Source organism: Lissotriton helveticus, chromosome 4_1, assembly GCF_964261635.1.
Source record: "Lissotriton helveticus chromosome 4_1, aLisHel1.1, whole genome shotgun sequence".
In the NCBI taxonomy this organism is placed as follows: domain Eukaryota; kingdom Metazoa; phylum Chordata; class Amphibia; order Caudata; family Salamandridae; genus Lissotriton; species Lissotriton helveticus.
In genome coordinates this window covers 717,127,893-717,144,194 of record NC_136063.1, presented here as the reverse complement: position 1 = coordinate 717,144,194, position 16,302 = coordinate 717,127,893, and the positions used below count along the sequence as shown (strand labels likewise).

Genomic DNA, 16,302 nt, shown 5'->3' with positions numbered 1-16,302 from the left:
CACAATATACGGGACGCCAGGTGCAGCGCACCCAGTCTACATACCAACGGCTGACTTAATACTTAAAGGATTCTGCTCAGCAAATGCAACCATTGGTGCCCCTGGCTAGTTTGGTGGCACACCGTAGTGCCCCGGCACACAGTTTGTGAACCACTCCTCTTAGTTGTCACAACTGTTGAAGTGGAAATCAACATATCTTGAAAGTATCTAATGCTAAATGGATTCAATAGGGACAAATGATGGTCGACCCAAATAGAAGCTATAGCTAGCTACATCTCTAGCCAACTATGTCTCTATCTAGCAATATATATATATATATATATATATATATATATATATATATATATATATATACACACACATACACACACACACACACACACACACATCTACACACATCTACATCTCTAGCTAGCTATAACAGAGTGGTGGTAGTCACTCTGTAGCTCTAGTTAGGGTTACCCAGAGATACGAATTACTGAGATTTTTTTACCCATTAATAAATTTGCACCAGTTTGACAAATCTCCTTGAAACATTGCCCTATTGCACCCGTTACATTGGCCGAGGATTGAAAGTTTTGTAGCATTTGGTCAAGGTGGCTCAAAGTTAAAAGGGGTGTCCCAAACCACACCAACTCCAATGTATTATATATAGACTTTTGTATTAGACGTAACGCGAAAAAAAGCTGAACGGGTTTCCATGAAATTTGGCAGGATTAGACATTATGGTGCACAGTTGATTCTTCTAGGTAGTAATTGTAAACATTTTTTTAAGTTATAGGGAATTTTAACTTAGTGACACCTGTTGCAGTATTTGTGGCAGTATTACAGTACATTGTGATAAGTCATTAGTTGTTTTCTATGTACATTTTGCATGAGTTCTGCATTACACCTTCATAGCTACAGTACATTACATTCTACGCTATGGGACTGTACATCAATACAATCTATACTTCTACAGTCGACGCTATTCCACTCTACACCACTAAACCCAATATTACTCTACTCTACACCACTCCATGCCAGTCCAGTGTACAACAAGCCACTCTACCCCACTATACTGTGGGGCATCAGACTTCACAACACTATCCTTCATTGTACCACACTCCTTTCGTAAATTGTACGATTAGAAAACAATTGCTAAAGTAAAAAACATTGAATTCTATGGGGGAAAAAAAGGTTAAGGTTACAGTAAGGAAAATGTTATTTATTCTTTTTATAAAAACCAAACTTAAAATACACAAGCATTAGAAATTTTAAAGTTTGTGTTATAACAAATGTATAATTTACGCACTTCCTTCATATTATTTTAGGTCGTGCACCTCCGTACACAATTTTGTCACCTCACTCGCCACACTTGCTGAACGCCGCGCACGCCGAGGGTCTTGGAGCCGTAACCATATTACAGGTTCGGCATTTCATAATAACTTGTTCCCGTTCTGATTTCGTGCACTTTGGCTGTTACTGAATCTCGGGGGACCCCGACGTGGGAGCACGATTATAGGCGGCTCCATATCTAGAATCGGAGTTTGAATTTTCTGCATGAAAAAAAGTCATCCAAGAAACCTACAGGCCGATATACGCTATTCGACTACTAAGAATTCATGTCCAGCCGCTACAGCTCATCACGCTGTGCCGTATCCCTCTCTGATCTTTTTCTTCGGACTTTCAAGTTTATCATTATTTGCCCTGACGAAGTTCCTAAAGGCAAAGAGAGGAACGAGACGCGTTGGCTGTGCCTATGCTGTTTGAAAGAATTTCTAAATAAAGAAGAATTTACATAAAAAATCATCCCCGATATGGACTTTACTGGAGTGCACCTTCTATTCTGTCCTGATATTCTGATCTATTACGCATCCTACGGCAGCGGATGTCGGAAGAGTTTGCACCACCATTAATCGGGAACTAAATGAATCTTAGTGCTTGACCTGGTCTGCTGCTCTTGTCCTTTTGTCTTATCACTCGCCACACTACCCTGCATTGTGTTCTGAAAAATCATGGGAATTCATAGGTCATAAGGGTTGTTATGAACGCTATGATTTCACATGATACAACTTAAGTAATATGAAAGGGTATAGATAGAGTATGGGTGAGTTATAGCTAATATAGTGTGGTAAGCGATGTAACAAGACTATACTGAGGTGGACAATTTATAGTAATTTGAAAGTGGTGGGTAAATGATAGACTTGTACATATATATATGGGGCCTGGCCAAGATGGCCATGGAGCAGGACGTGCAAATCCCCGCTCTCCACATAGGCCCACACAAAATCCTGCTTACATATTGTGCCTTCAACCCACAAAGGGGTTAATGACCTGAGGTCCCCCCTCCTCCTCCCCTCCCATTACGAACCGGAACCTCCTGGTAGCACACCCGATGACTGAAGGACCCCCACTGGTGTGCTAAAGTCCCTCTTCCCGGGGTGTGGTGGGCTACTGAAACATCGTGGCAAGTGATGCATTGAAGCCTGATAGGTTTCAATTCCATGCCCCGCCCCTTCGTACATTATGCTTATGAGTTAGCGGAATGTGTCTAACTAACGATTTGCGTTTACGCATTTACATTTATGTTCTTATTATCCAGTTATTCACTTATGCGTGTGACATTATTTCAGTTTTATTAGCTTAGCTTGTGTGCCACCATCTTGAAGCATTTTCCTATGCGTGCAAGCTGCACTTGCTCATTCCCCCTCCCGTAGGAATAGGAATGATTCCTCATGTCAGCATATTTTCGTTTCTTGGTTTACTGTGGCTGAAACTCCTGTTAAGCGAAACTCCTTATCAGGCCGTTCTCATGTATTGGAGAGGCAGCGGCCTGGCTCCGTGTCCTTGGGATATGATCACAAACGCTGCCATTGCAGGTGCAGATGCCTCTTGTATGAGGCCGTTGTCTACTCTCTCAGAGGCCCAGTACTTTTCCTTTTGTGGGCGTGTTTTATTCTGCCTTTTCGTATTATAATGTATCACCATGATGATATGAGTCAGTCCTTCTCGGCGCACTCTTAGGGGTGAGGTCGAACAGGGCCCTCTCATAAGGGAGTGTGTGGCCTAATAAATTGCTTTGTTTATTCTTCTCCACTGTCCGGCTGACTTATTATTGGGTAACTATAGGTGAGTGCAGTAAGTCACTCGGGTGGATTTGAGCCACGCTTATCAAGCCCCACAGATGCACCTCTTGGTGAGCGATACCTTGCCGAACTGGCATAGCTAGCTGATAAACGTGACCTGCTACCTCCTGGAATATCAGACCCTTATTGCCTGTTGGTGGTGACATAACTGTGGCAAGAAATACTTGGAGCCTCGGAAGGTGGGTTTGCGAAACACTGGCCTGGCCTTTAACAGTCTGATTTTCCCCAGTAGCACACAATGGCCAAATATAACAATCCCAAAACACCTGCCAGGGATGCATCTCCAGCTTTGCATGGGTGGTGAGACACTCCTGCAACTGAACTAGTCACACTCCACGCTGGACAACGCTGCCCTCCTTCAACCTATACAGTCTTCCTGAGAGATCCTGGAAAGGAGGGTTGGCGAGGTACGGTCTGAGGTTACTCTACTCCACCAGGACCTCTGCAATGTGGGGCCGGGAGGGGGGGGGGGGGGGGGGGGGGAAGAGTTGGAGGCTGAATCTCAGAACTAGAAGACACTTACTACCCTCCGTAAGGACGTTGCAGCCTCCAAGTCCTCTACTAAAAGAATATTGAGGCAGTTGGAAGTTGCAGAAAATATAGCCCGCTGCAACAGTCTCCGATTTCTAGGGTTTCCTAAAGGGGTGGAGGGTTCAGATATGGTGCAATTTCTAGACACTTGGGTTTGCACTCTCCTTCCACAAGATACATTTTCCTCTTACTTTGCTATTGAGAGGGTCCACCGTGCATTTAGAGGGTCCTTAACCCCTGGTCCTAACCCAGAACAGTCATCGCACATTTCCTGAACTTTTGCAAAACAGACATGATCCACACTGAGGGGCGCAAACTTAGGGAGAGGAGGTGCAACAACTCTAGAATTCTGGTATTCCCCCCCCCCCCCGATTATAAAATAGAGGTACAGAAGCAGAGACCGCTTCGATAAGGTGAAGGCCAAGCTACGGGATCTAGAGATGTGATACATGATTATGTTTCCAGCCAAGCTAAAAGTACTCTGTCAGGGGTTATCATCACACTTCTTTCTAATGCCAGAGGATCCTTGGGCCTGGCTTGAAGAACATCCCAACCTAAATCATCCACGTGACAGACTCCTTGACACCCGCCCCTACTTGAATGAGGGAGCTAGACGCTAGGTCCAATGCAGGTTCGAGCAAAGGAAATTAATACCACTGCGGACAATTATCGGCTCATCAACATGATTTGGAGACTCCCTGGCCAATGCTATTGCAGCCATCGAGGTGGATACACAGGCCCCTACTTCCAACACTGATCTGCCAGCAACGCCCTATTGGCAGCGCGACTATCCAGGGCCGGTGGGGAACACATAAAAGTCAGCCAGGTGACCCCCCCCTTGCAGTTGGCCCTGGAGGCAAGGGATAAACTGCATCAATTACACCTACTGAATAACTGTTACCAGGGACGGTTGATTTTGCAATTGTTTTTGTTGTTGGATTTGTGAAATTGATTTAGTAGGTGGGGCGGGTGAGCTAAAGGCCTCTCTGACTCCCCTGTTGAGTTGTTTGAAGTCCATTAATGGGAGGTCAATGGGTTTGACTTCAGGTTTTCTAGCTACAAATTCAGTTGCGAATGTTTAGGGGTACTGTTTTTCCACAGCTGATCAGCATCATTTCAGAGATTAAGCCTCAAACCAAATTGGACAACATGCTTTCATGGTGGACTTTAAGGCCTCGCCCAGAGACTCGCACTCCATCACAGTAGAACGCACTGTGGGCACCACACCAGGCCCACAACATTTCCCATCCTCTAACACACAGATGGCTCTACAGTAGTGCCTCCAGAAGAGCACACCACGGTAGTGCCTCCAGGAGAACACACCATCTCAATCGTGACATGGAATGTCTCCTACAACTCTCCTACTTTTAACCCTTTCACTCCATTGGAGAACAAGGAGGTTACCAATCTGCTGATGGGATGTAGTTCTGGTTCCCCTATGAACCCTTGTCCAGCAGCAGTAATAACATTCTCCCCGGAAGTCATTTTGAACACCTTAACCCCTTTATTAAACCTCTTACTGGAGTCAGGTCTTTACCCTATAGCTTGGTAAATTGCTTCTATTCTGCCACTGATTAAAAAACCCAATCTGGAGCTTAGTGATCCTACAGACCTATCTCCCGACTCTCTTTACCAGCGAAAATATTGGAGAAGGCCATGAACATGCAACTAAGTCTGTTCATTGAGAACAGCAATACGTTGGATCCTTCTCTGTATGGGTGCCGCGTGGGACACAGCACTGAGTTAGCATTGATCAAAGCCACAGAGGAGGTTTGCGAGGCTGTGGACCAGGGAAGCTCAGCTATCTTGATCATGCTTGATCTGTCAGCAGCCTTTGATACGGTCCATCACAAGCTGCTGATGGGCCGTCTATCGAAGGCAGGGTGCAGGGTGAAGCCTGGAACCTACTGAAATCTTTTCTGGCCGACAGTGAGCAAACGGTGGAGCTAGGTAGGGACAGATCGAAACAGTTTTCCCTCCCTTGTGGAGTGCCACAGGGGTCCTCACTCAGCCCAACACTCAATTTATATGTGAGCCCACTGGCTGCCCTTATAAGATCCTTTGGGCTATTATTAACTTCTTATGCAGACGATACCCAAATCGTGATGTCCCTTCAGCAGGGCAAAGAAGCGGATAAGGCTCCTAGCTGCCACAACTGCATGTTAGCAGTAACTGACTGGATGTCTGAAAACTGCTTGAAGTTGAATGCTGGCAAAACCGAGGCGATTATTTTTGGGAACAACCCCAACCTCTGGTCTCCAGCACGGTGGCCCAGTGACATGGGCAACCCACCACTCCCTTCGCTGAAAATCAAGAACTTGGGGGTAATCATGGACAGCACACTTACATTTCGGGGACCAGGTCAGTGGGGTGGTGTCAACATGCTTTTTCATCCTGAGAACCCTGAGGAAAATAAAACTCTTCCTCACTGAAGAAAGTTTCAGAACAGCTGTCTCAGCCCTCATTCTGTCCCACCTGGACTATTGTAACAGCCTGTATCTGACGATTAGTAAGAAACAGATTACAGATGGTGCAGAACGCGGAGGCCAGGTTGCTTACGGGCACTCCAAGGTTCAGGTCAGTCAAAAATGGCCTATGCTGCCTTCATTGGCTTCCGATAAAACAATAAGCCAAATTCAAGGCTCTCTGTACGGTCTTTAAGTCCCTGATGGGTAATGGCCCAGAAGACCTAAAAAAGCGTATTCAACGGTATTTTCCCAGGAGAATGCTGCACTCAATGGAAGCAAAGCTGATCGTTCCCTGCGCTAAAATGGCTAACTGGGGTGGTAGGAGCTTTGTCTTAAGAGCCACCAATGCATGGAATGTCCTGCCGTTATATCTTAGGAATGCCACGGAGCTCCCGTCATTCAGGAAAGATGTTTTCAGCTCAGTCCAATTCAGGGGCTGTGGGTACCAGGTAGATAGTGCTTAGCGCCAAGACACCCTTGGGTAGCAGTGCGCTTTAGAAGCATATATAAAATAACAATGGCTTGGAGGTGCGGGGGGCAACGTTAATAGGGGACTAGTCTCATAAGATATAAAGAGGCTTCCACCATTCATGATCTTTCTACAGGAAACACTTTAGGGTGCCGCAATGTAAATTTGTGTCTAGGGGCATACACCACTTTAGTAGATTCAGGTTACACCTCTGGATCTAGGGGAGTAACTATATTTGTTCGCAAAAACCCACCTTTCACAGTTGTGAAGCACTGGACTGACCCTTTGGGCCGATATTCTGGGGTAAAGGGGAATAGGGGGGACAGCAAGATGTTACACTGATCAGGGTTTATGGGTGCCCCCGGCCGCAGTCGCCTACCTTGGACAAGGTGGCTGACATACGGTTAAAGGCAGGGTCCTCACTCCAACTTGTGGGTGGGGATTTTAACGAGGTCATGGTGTCAGACTAAGATAGCACCAGCTTGGCCTCGCATGTCCACCCAACACCTCTCGCAGACTTCACTACCACCCTGGGACTAACTGATCTATGGAGGTGAACACACCCATATACCAACAACTAGGCTAATTTCTCTGGAGCTCATAAGGTCTAACATTTAGAATACATCCTAGCACCAGCAGGGGAGGTAAGCTCAATACTTGTCCCGGGGTCTTTCTGACCACTCGTCTCTACTGATACAGTTAGGCAAGAGCTCAAGGCGTGCAAAAGCTTGAAGCTTAATGATTGGGATCTGCAGGTTCGTGAGATAGCAATTGGTCTGAAAGTAGACACAGATCTCTATTTAGCAGCAAACAAGAACTCACATTGTGGGAAGCCTATAAAGCAGTCCTTCGAGATAGGGCGCAAAAACTGGAGGCCCAGAAGGAGAGGGACTTCCACTCACTGGAGCAGTTAGAACCTCAGTTGTTGGAGCTTGAGAGAGCCCTCGGCTCGGAGCCAGACCCCTTGGTCCCCCAGCGACTAAAGCTTCTTAAGAAAGAGCACCTTGCCCTAGTGCAGGAACACAGCAAAAACCAAATGCTAGCAACACTTCATAAACTATAGGATGCTGGTGATAAGGCTGGTAGACTATCGGCCTGGCTGGTGCGCAAAGAATTAGAGGCCAGATGGGTGAATCGGATGGTGGGAGTAGGTGGAGGGGCAATTGAGTCCAGATAGGGACATAGCGGAGACCTTTGCACACTACTACAAAAACCTATACACTTCTAAATCACTACAACCGGTACATCGGCTCACAACATATCTAGACATAACTCTCATTTCAGTCTTTGATGCAGAGTTCTGTGACACGTTGGAGGCGAAGATCTCACTAACTGACATCAGGAATGCCATAACCCAACACAAATCCAGTAAAACCCAATGGGATTCCTGCGGAATTCTATAAGAAATATGCAGACCTCCTGTTCCACTGTCTTCAAGACAATCTTTTAGAGCCGAGCCAGTCCAGTGCTCGCTCCCCTGATATACAGAGGGCAACTATAGTTGTTATCCATAAAGATGGTAAGCCTAGAGAACTCTGTGGCTCCTATCCTCCAATTTCACTCCTAAACACTGAAGTCAAAATACTAGCCACGAACCTAGCCACCGGACTGATCCAGGTCATCACGCCTCTTATCCATCTGGACCAATCAGGCTTTATGCCCGGAAGATCCACCTGCTACAACTTAAGACAATCACATAATTGGATTAATGAAATCCAAGGTAGTCAGGAGTCACACGTTTTACTGGTACTCAATGCCGAAAAAGTGTTAGATGCCGTACATTGGCTCTTCCTTGAACACACAGTGGTAAAGTTTGGCTTCGGTCCTAGAATTAGAAAATGGGTTCAACTGTTATACCAGAAGCCAATGACATCAGTGAGAGTCAATGGGTGATGTTATCCGAATTCCAGATAGGCTGGGGAAACGGGCAGGGCTGCACCCCCCTCTCCCCTTCTATTTGCCCTTACAATAGAATCAATGGCATGCAAGATCCGTGACCACCCGGAGGTGTGTGGCTTTAGTGTCCAGGGTGAGGAGGCTGCAGAAGAAAGAAAATCTCCCTGTATGGATGACGTTCGACTTCACGTTACCAAACCCTCCCGGTCTCTTCCACTACTTTCAGATACTGGACGAGTACGGAAATTATTCCCGATGTATCAACCGAAATAAATCACTTCTCTACCTCCTGCAGAGGAATATTGGGACTCCTCCACTTCCCCATAGTCTGACACCACTCTGGGCTTCAAATACCTGGGTGTATTTCTGACTCCCCATAAAAAAGCATGTCGCAAACACATTTTAGGGAGGATTATGCGTAACTGCCGACAGGACATGGCCAGATGGCGTGGACTGCCCCTCACGGTGCTGGGAAGTGTGGCAGTCTTCAAAATGATAGCATTGCCTAAACTACTTTACACCCTCCAACACACTTATTATCCCATTACTTCTGAGACATTCACAGCACTAGAGAGAGATCAGCGCACATTACTATGGGATGGCAAACACCCCAGAACATCCCCAGCCACGCTCCAGCGTAACCTACACAATGGCTTCCCATCTTATCAACGTCAACTATTGGTTTCCCCCCGCCCCACACCCCCTGACCACTCCACTTTCAAGCTGGAACGGTCCCAATGGGCCTCGAAGTCCTGCCTTCACTCCTTGTACTGGGGTTGAGGAATCCACCATCTCCTACCAGCTACTGCAGTGGCAACTTAGGCCTGAGTTGGTGCCATAACATCAATGGGATGGAGGGGCAAATCAATGAGGGGAAATGCCATTGTGGGCGGGGAACTGGCTTCCTGAACTTAGCAAACTGAAAGACCTCAGGATCTGGGACTGATAGGAATTTAAAAAGTAGGTGACCTCCTGGATGATGGCGTTATTCGATTGTTCTCCTTGCTCCAGCAAGAGTATACTATGCATGATACCCAATTCCCCTCAAGTACCCACACTTGTGACACACATGGAGAGCAGAGGGGCTCCCAGGAGAGGCAATCCCAGAATATGCACCTCTCGAAGGGAGGCTTTTGATAGAGGAACTAGGTAGGGCGAGATTTCCGTGACATATAGGACTCTTATTAACAATCAACCAGACACCTTGAGGGATTTGAGGGGGAAATGGGTGGCCGACACGGAAGACATGGAAGATCTGGACTAGGAGGCGGCTCTAATGCACCCCCAGGAAGCAGCAATAAACGCACTGCTCAGGTTTTTACAGTTTGAAAGCTTACACCAAGCCTAATATGAGAAGCGATGATTACATGCCATGGGGAGAGCCTCAGACCCACGTTGTCAGAGATATAAAGATGCAATAGGTTCCTTTTTCCATACGATAGGGAGCTGTCCCCAAATACAGGTTTAATGGTAAGCCATTATAAGGGATATGTTTATTAGCCCTCCGAATGGACCCCAAATGTATCCTTTTGGGTATTCCCAATGATCTAGATCTACCACAAGCTCAGTTGTTGTTCTACAACATAGCCCTGGTGGTATCCAAAAGAGATGTGGCCCGTCACTGGGGCTCTGAGGGGGTCTCACATTGCTGGAATGGAGAAACACCATCGACATGTACAGGATGGCTGAAAAAGCTACCCATGTCAGCAGGGGTTGTTCCAGAAAATGTCATAAGGTTCGGGATAGTTGGATATCGTACTATGCCAATGAAGGCTTGGTGGATGACTGGGGAAAGGGAGGGCATTAGGTGAGAGGCACCATTTACCTTGTTAAGCTTGTGGGAGACCACTATGTGATGATTCTTCATGATCTTGTAACTCTGATGGCGGCTATCAGCTTGTGGGGGGGTATAGATGTTGGGGTTAGCAAAAGACACAGCATATTTCTATGCATGTACTTACAGTATCCTCTACAAATGAAATATGCTTATATATGCTAGGTCATCATTGAAACCTTTATTAAAATAAAACTATATTAAAAAAATAACGTATACTTAAAGCAAAAGAGGAAATGAAAATAAAGAATGCAACCTGACAAAGCACCCTGGTAAAAATTAGCGAACGTATCAGGGCCGTCTATAATCTTTACTGGGTGTGATCAAAGCCAAAAACATGATGGTAATACAATATGGCTGCGAAGATTACCCATGATCACTGATTCGGCCATCAGAAACAGCGTAGTGCAAGCTGTTCAAAACAACTTGTATTCTTCATTTTCACTGCAAGCCCAAATCCGTCTCAAATTCAACCACACAAACCAGACTGCTTACCAAGCTGTTCACATTTTCAATCTTTGGCAACATTGGAAGCCGGCTCGCAGGTCTCACGTAGGTCTAGAAAATGGGCAGAAAGTTGCTCTTGCAAAAAAAAAAACCTACTTTAATGTCATGACTAAACTTCTGAATCTTTTGATGACTGACCTTTGAGATCCCTCATCAACGAGCTTTAAGTTCATAGTGAAGAAACAGTATCTATGCTTCTTTAGTCTAGACAGTTCAGCATGTTCCGTCACAAAGCACATCACGTTATTGGACCTGCATGGCCAAATTGAAATGCAACCATACCTACTCGCAGCACTCCCATTTAAAATGACGTGAGATCTTACTAGACTACGCTTTGGCCTATTTGATGTAGTAGAGATCAGGCAACGATGGAAATACACTCTCCAAACTGCTGCTTTTGCCCCTATTGGAAGGAATCGAAGGCCCAGGAAATTTGCTGTGGTCATGGCTTTTCAATAGAACGATCTAAATTTTTACTTCCATCTTTTAGAAGTTTATATATTAGATCATTCCACTAGCACTGTAGGAATGTTTTAATCCGACAGGTAAGCAATTGGCCAACGGTTTAATGACATTTTTTAATATAGTTCTGGCCAACTACCAAAAATAGGCAAGTCATGAATTTGTATTTTAATTTGCCTTTTTATAAAATTACACACGCGATTTTTTAATAACTGGATTAATTAGCAATTCTTAAATGTTTATTTTATAATGGTTTAGAATTAGTAGATATTGGTGTGTAACTGTTCTTATTAACCATAAAATGTATTTCAATATATCTATAGGCGCAGAGTCGAGTGTACGGCTAAGAATTACACTCATCCCACCACACCACTTGCACCAAATTAACCTGCCAAAGTTTCAACCAGGAAGAGCTGTAGGAAAAGGTGATATTTGAAGCCTTTCGCATCCTAAGCTGTTCACCAAATACAACAAGCATTGGAAATGCAATAGGTCTCGCAGCATTAGAGTTAGTGCTTTTAGAATTGTTTATGGGTTTTTTTGTAAATCTTTAGCATTTTTGTTTCCTGTAGCCAATGCTAAAGAATTAAAAAAAAAAAAACCATAAACATTTCTAAAAGCTCTAACTCAAATGCTCCGAGACCTATTCCACTGTGTGAGGGTGAGGGGTTGAGGGTGAGTGAGGGTGAGTGAGGGTGGGTGAGGGTGAGTGAGGGTGAGGGGTTGAGGGTGAGTGAGGGTGAGTGAGGGTGAGGGGTTGAGGGTGAGTGAGGGTGAGGGTGAGGGTGAGTGAGGGTGAGTAAGGGTGAGGGTGAGTGAGGGTGAGTAAGGGTGAGTAAGGGTGAGGGTGAGTGAGGGTGAGTGTGAGTGAGGGTGAGTGTGAGTGAGGGTGAGTGTGAGTGAGGGTGAGGGTGAGTGAGGGTGAGTGAGGGTGAGGGGTTGATGTTGAGGGTGAGGGGTTGAGGGTGAGTGAGGGGTTGAGGGTGAGTGAGGGTGAGGGGTTGAGGGTGAGTGAGAGTGAGGGTGAGTGAGGGGTTGAGGGTGAGTGAGGGTGAGGGTGAGGGGTTGAGGGTGAGTGAGGGTGAGGGTTTGAGGGTGAGTGAGGGTGAGGGTGAGTGAGGGTGATGGGTTGAGGGTGAGTGAGGGTGAGGGTGAGTGAGGGTGAGTAAGGGTGAGGGTGAGGGTGAGTGAGGGTGAGGGGTTGAGGGTGAGTGAGGGTGAGGGTGAGTGAGGGTGAGGGTGAGTGAGGGGTTGAGGGTGAGTGAGGGGTTGAGGGTGAGTGAGGGGTTGAGGGTGAGTGAGGGGTTGAGGGTGAGTGAGGGTGAGGGTGAGTGAGGGTGAGGGGTTGAGGGTGAGTGAGGGACCGCAAAGCTATGGGGGGCAGAAATACCACAGGAGGGGGCTATAGCATAAATACCACTGGGAGTTGATAGAGCGGGAAAACGGCCAGAGATTTGCAGGGCAGAGAGAGCACCACAGCGAGACAGCAAGGTGCGAACTGTGTGAGATATTGTGACCGGCGCACGGTGGGGCATTCCCAGGGTAGAAACGCACTGGGACAGTGGCAGGACAGAGAACCCGCGCGAAGCTGGAATGGCAAGAAGATCTCTGGGGTTGGTATGGGTTGAGTACCACTAAGGCTGGTAGGAGGGGTGTACCACGTGAGACTGGGGAGTGTGAAATAGGAGCAGCTTTGTGAAAAACGCCGGAGGGTGGTCCGTGGAGAATTTGGAGATTATTGAAAGCATGGCGGCGCCCCCAGATGTTCTTGTTCTGCGTACAGTGTTGTGGACGCGCAAATAGCCGGAAATCCGTGAATTGCTCACGGCAGCAGCGGCGGTGTTGCAGGACTCCTGCATGGTGCTTGCCAGAACTTGGATAACTTCAGAGAATACGGATAAAGTACATTTCAATGCACGCAGGAGACTCCAGGAAAAGGTGCAAGGCGCACCGAAAATGGAACTGCCTGACAGGATGCAGATTTAGAAGGTCGCGTGCCAAATGCAAATAATTAAGACAGTGCTGCATTCCGTAATGTAGCCCGTGAAGCAGCATGCTGGAACAATGACAGAGGGATCTGCTTAGCAAAACAGTCATTCCAGGGAAAACAGCATGACCAGGCGAGAGCAGAATGCTGTGACGCACTTAAAGCAGGCATGGAAATTCTGCCAGGCTAACTCAATCTATCTTCGATGATTCAAGTCTCTTCTGCAGGTAAAGATTACGAAGCGGACGGCACATGAGCGTTTGTTATAATGCAAACCGCTCGAGCTAACTCGACAGACGTCTGAAGCAGGACCAGGGCGCCTAGAAGACCACCCGAGGTGATACACAGTGGTATGCAAGGGATGGCACCCACTCATTCGATCTCACGCAGGTTCACATAATAACAGCTCTCTAACACTCTAGGTCAAATTTTGAAGTGCATATTAGGGAGTCAGGGAGGAGATATGGTGGTGGTGGGGGGGAGGGGGGGTAGTGTTGCTAAAGGAGATTTTGAAAATCGTCAGGTCATTTAAGATATAAATGCGCGAGCGATAAGGATTAACACAACCAAGAATGGGGAAATGAAGCAAAATACACGCAGAATGGGGCAAGTGGCAAGACAAACTTGAAACAAAAGGGGGAGGGTAAGGGTTCGTAGGCATGCTATAGATGCCGATCCTGCCACGCCTCTGTAGCAAACTAGAAACTATATGGTAGGCAGGGACATTCGGAAAGATGTCAGCTACTTTAGGCAGTGTTCTATCTACCGTAACAGCATAAAAAATGTTTTTAAAAACGGTTCGACTTAATGGTTTGACGGTAAGAGCTGTAATTTTAAGTACTGAAAAATAGAGCTTGTGCAAAATTCCATGAAAAATAAACTGGAAATCTTTAGATTTATACAGCAGCTGAGGAAATTGCCCACTTATTTTCATTTTTTTCCATTTCAAAATACTTATTTTTTTTCACGCTGCATACAGACATGTAACAATTTTGTTAAAGATTTGATCCAAACTTCAAGTTACCGGCAATATTTTCCATTATACAGAAAACCATGGCAGTTCACAGCAGCTGTGCTTTAATGTACAACAAATCGGGAATCTTTTTTTATTCCACTGATACATTTGCCTTTTAGCGGAATTGGAAGTAACATTTTCTTAACAGCTAAGGTGTGTTTAAATTGTGCCTGTGGTGGTGGGCCCGCACACTCGATGGTGACCCAGAGCTAAACAGAGAAAGACAGAAAACGAAGAAAGACCGAGGAAGATATAGATAGAAAAACAGTCACAAAGGAAGACAACAAAGATGAAAACAAGACGGAGGGAAGAGAGGGGAGGGGGGAGGAGAAATGCGACACGGCGGGAAGGGGAGGGGGCGGAGCGGGTACAATAAACAAGACGGAGGGAAGAGAGGGGAGGGGGGAGGAGAAGTGCGACAGGGGAAATGCGAGACGGCGGGAAGGGGAGGGGGCGGAGCGGGTAAACAAAGACGGACGTGCACGCGCTTTTAAGCTCAATGCGCATGCGCATTGAGCTTAAAAGTCACGGGCACTGCAAGGAATCGCCACGATTCCTTGCAGTGTGGATAAAGAGCGGATAAGTCCCAATACTCTCGCCTTGCTCGATGCGCATGCGCATCGACAGGCGAGACCTAAAAATGTGGCTTATGGGAGTTCATGGACTAGGTTAAATCTGAAAAATAAACTGGGGGCTTTTCTATTTTTAGGAACTGTATCTGCCCCTGTGCTACTCTTCCACATTTTTAGTGGTTCTATAGTTCAGTGCCTTGCATCTAGTAACAGTCACCACAACAAATGTTTCCATGGCACCCAATAAGTTTGCTCGGGTCTTTTGACCCTACTTGGGTCCTCGAACCCACTTTTGGACCCAGAAAAAAAATGCCTTTACCAAAAAGAAAAAGTTTTATTTTTGTATTAAGACCGACTTTGCAAAACATGGTGGACAAAATTTCAGGATATCCACACTTAATTGCATTGCTAAAAATATGTAGTGGATTAAAAAAAACAAAAAACGCTTTACCTCCTTCAATTTTTTGCGAAAGCCAATTCAATTGTTTCTGAAAGTTCAATAACTTGTTTCTTCAACCCCCTTGTTTGATATTGGCAAAACTCAAAGATCAATTCAACGTGGAAGAATCAAAGTTCTGTGCCATTTCATCAAATGGCATACACATTACCATTATAAAAAACTGCCATTTCTACAGAGTGAGTGATGCAACTATCACTACTAAATAGATCCAATCTTACTGGTCCATGAGTGTGAAATGAAAGCTTCAACAGCACATCCGATAGGGCTTTATAAATTAAGTAACACAGTTAAGCTTTATATCAAATGATGTTAAATTAGGTTCCATTTAGTTACCTTAGTTTTACAATTGGGAGAGAACCCGGAGAAGCTAGCCTTTTCTTTAAGAGTTATGACTTCCATCGGTACATAGCAATATCTGCTTTAACTTTCTAGGAAACCTGTTTTCTAGTGGTTACCGAACTTTATGGAGCCTCCAAAATGTCCTCTAGATTTCAACTCCCCATTCTCAATCACCTTCACAACTTAGTCGAGGAATAATCAAAGCTCGATTCCCATGAATCCTGTTGGGTTGTACGGAAACGTCATTCGACAGACTCTTCCCTCCAAAGCCAGCAGGTTTACGTTCAGAAAACATTGGATGATTAAACACCTGGAATGCATGTGTTTTTGGAACAGTACTTTAAAGGATGAAGTTCACAATTTCCCTGCATCGTCCCTCCTGTCTATATTGAAGTAATTGGCCATTGACATTGGAGTGGCAATTTTAAGATAGGTCCTGAAACAATCCTTCTGTGCTTCCAGTGGCATGAGCAGACACTTCAGACTAGCTTACCTTTTATACTGCCCGATTACAGAGCATAGCATTAATGCTACAGCAAGAAATGCACTCCCACCTGTCCTCTTCATAAAAAAAGTGTATTCTAAACCAGTAGACCATGTAAACCATGCTGTCTCGAAGGGTTTTGTAACGCAT

General features: G+C 45.7%; 1 protein-coding gene across 1 annotated transcript in view; it reads right to left on the bottom strand.

Moving 5' to 3' along the window:
* The window catches only part of LOC144827307 (maternal DNA replication licensing factor mcm3-like), a 213,928-nt gene that overhangs the window by 117,853 nt on the left and 79,773 nt on the right, over positions 1–16,302 (bottom strand). The window lies entirely within an intron of this gene.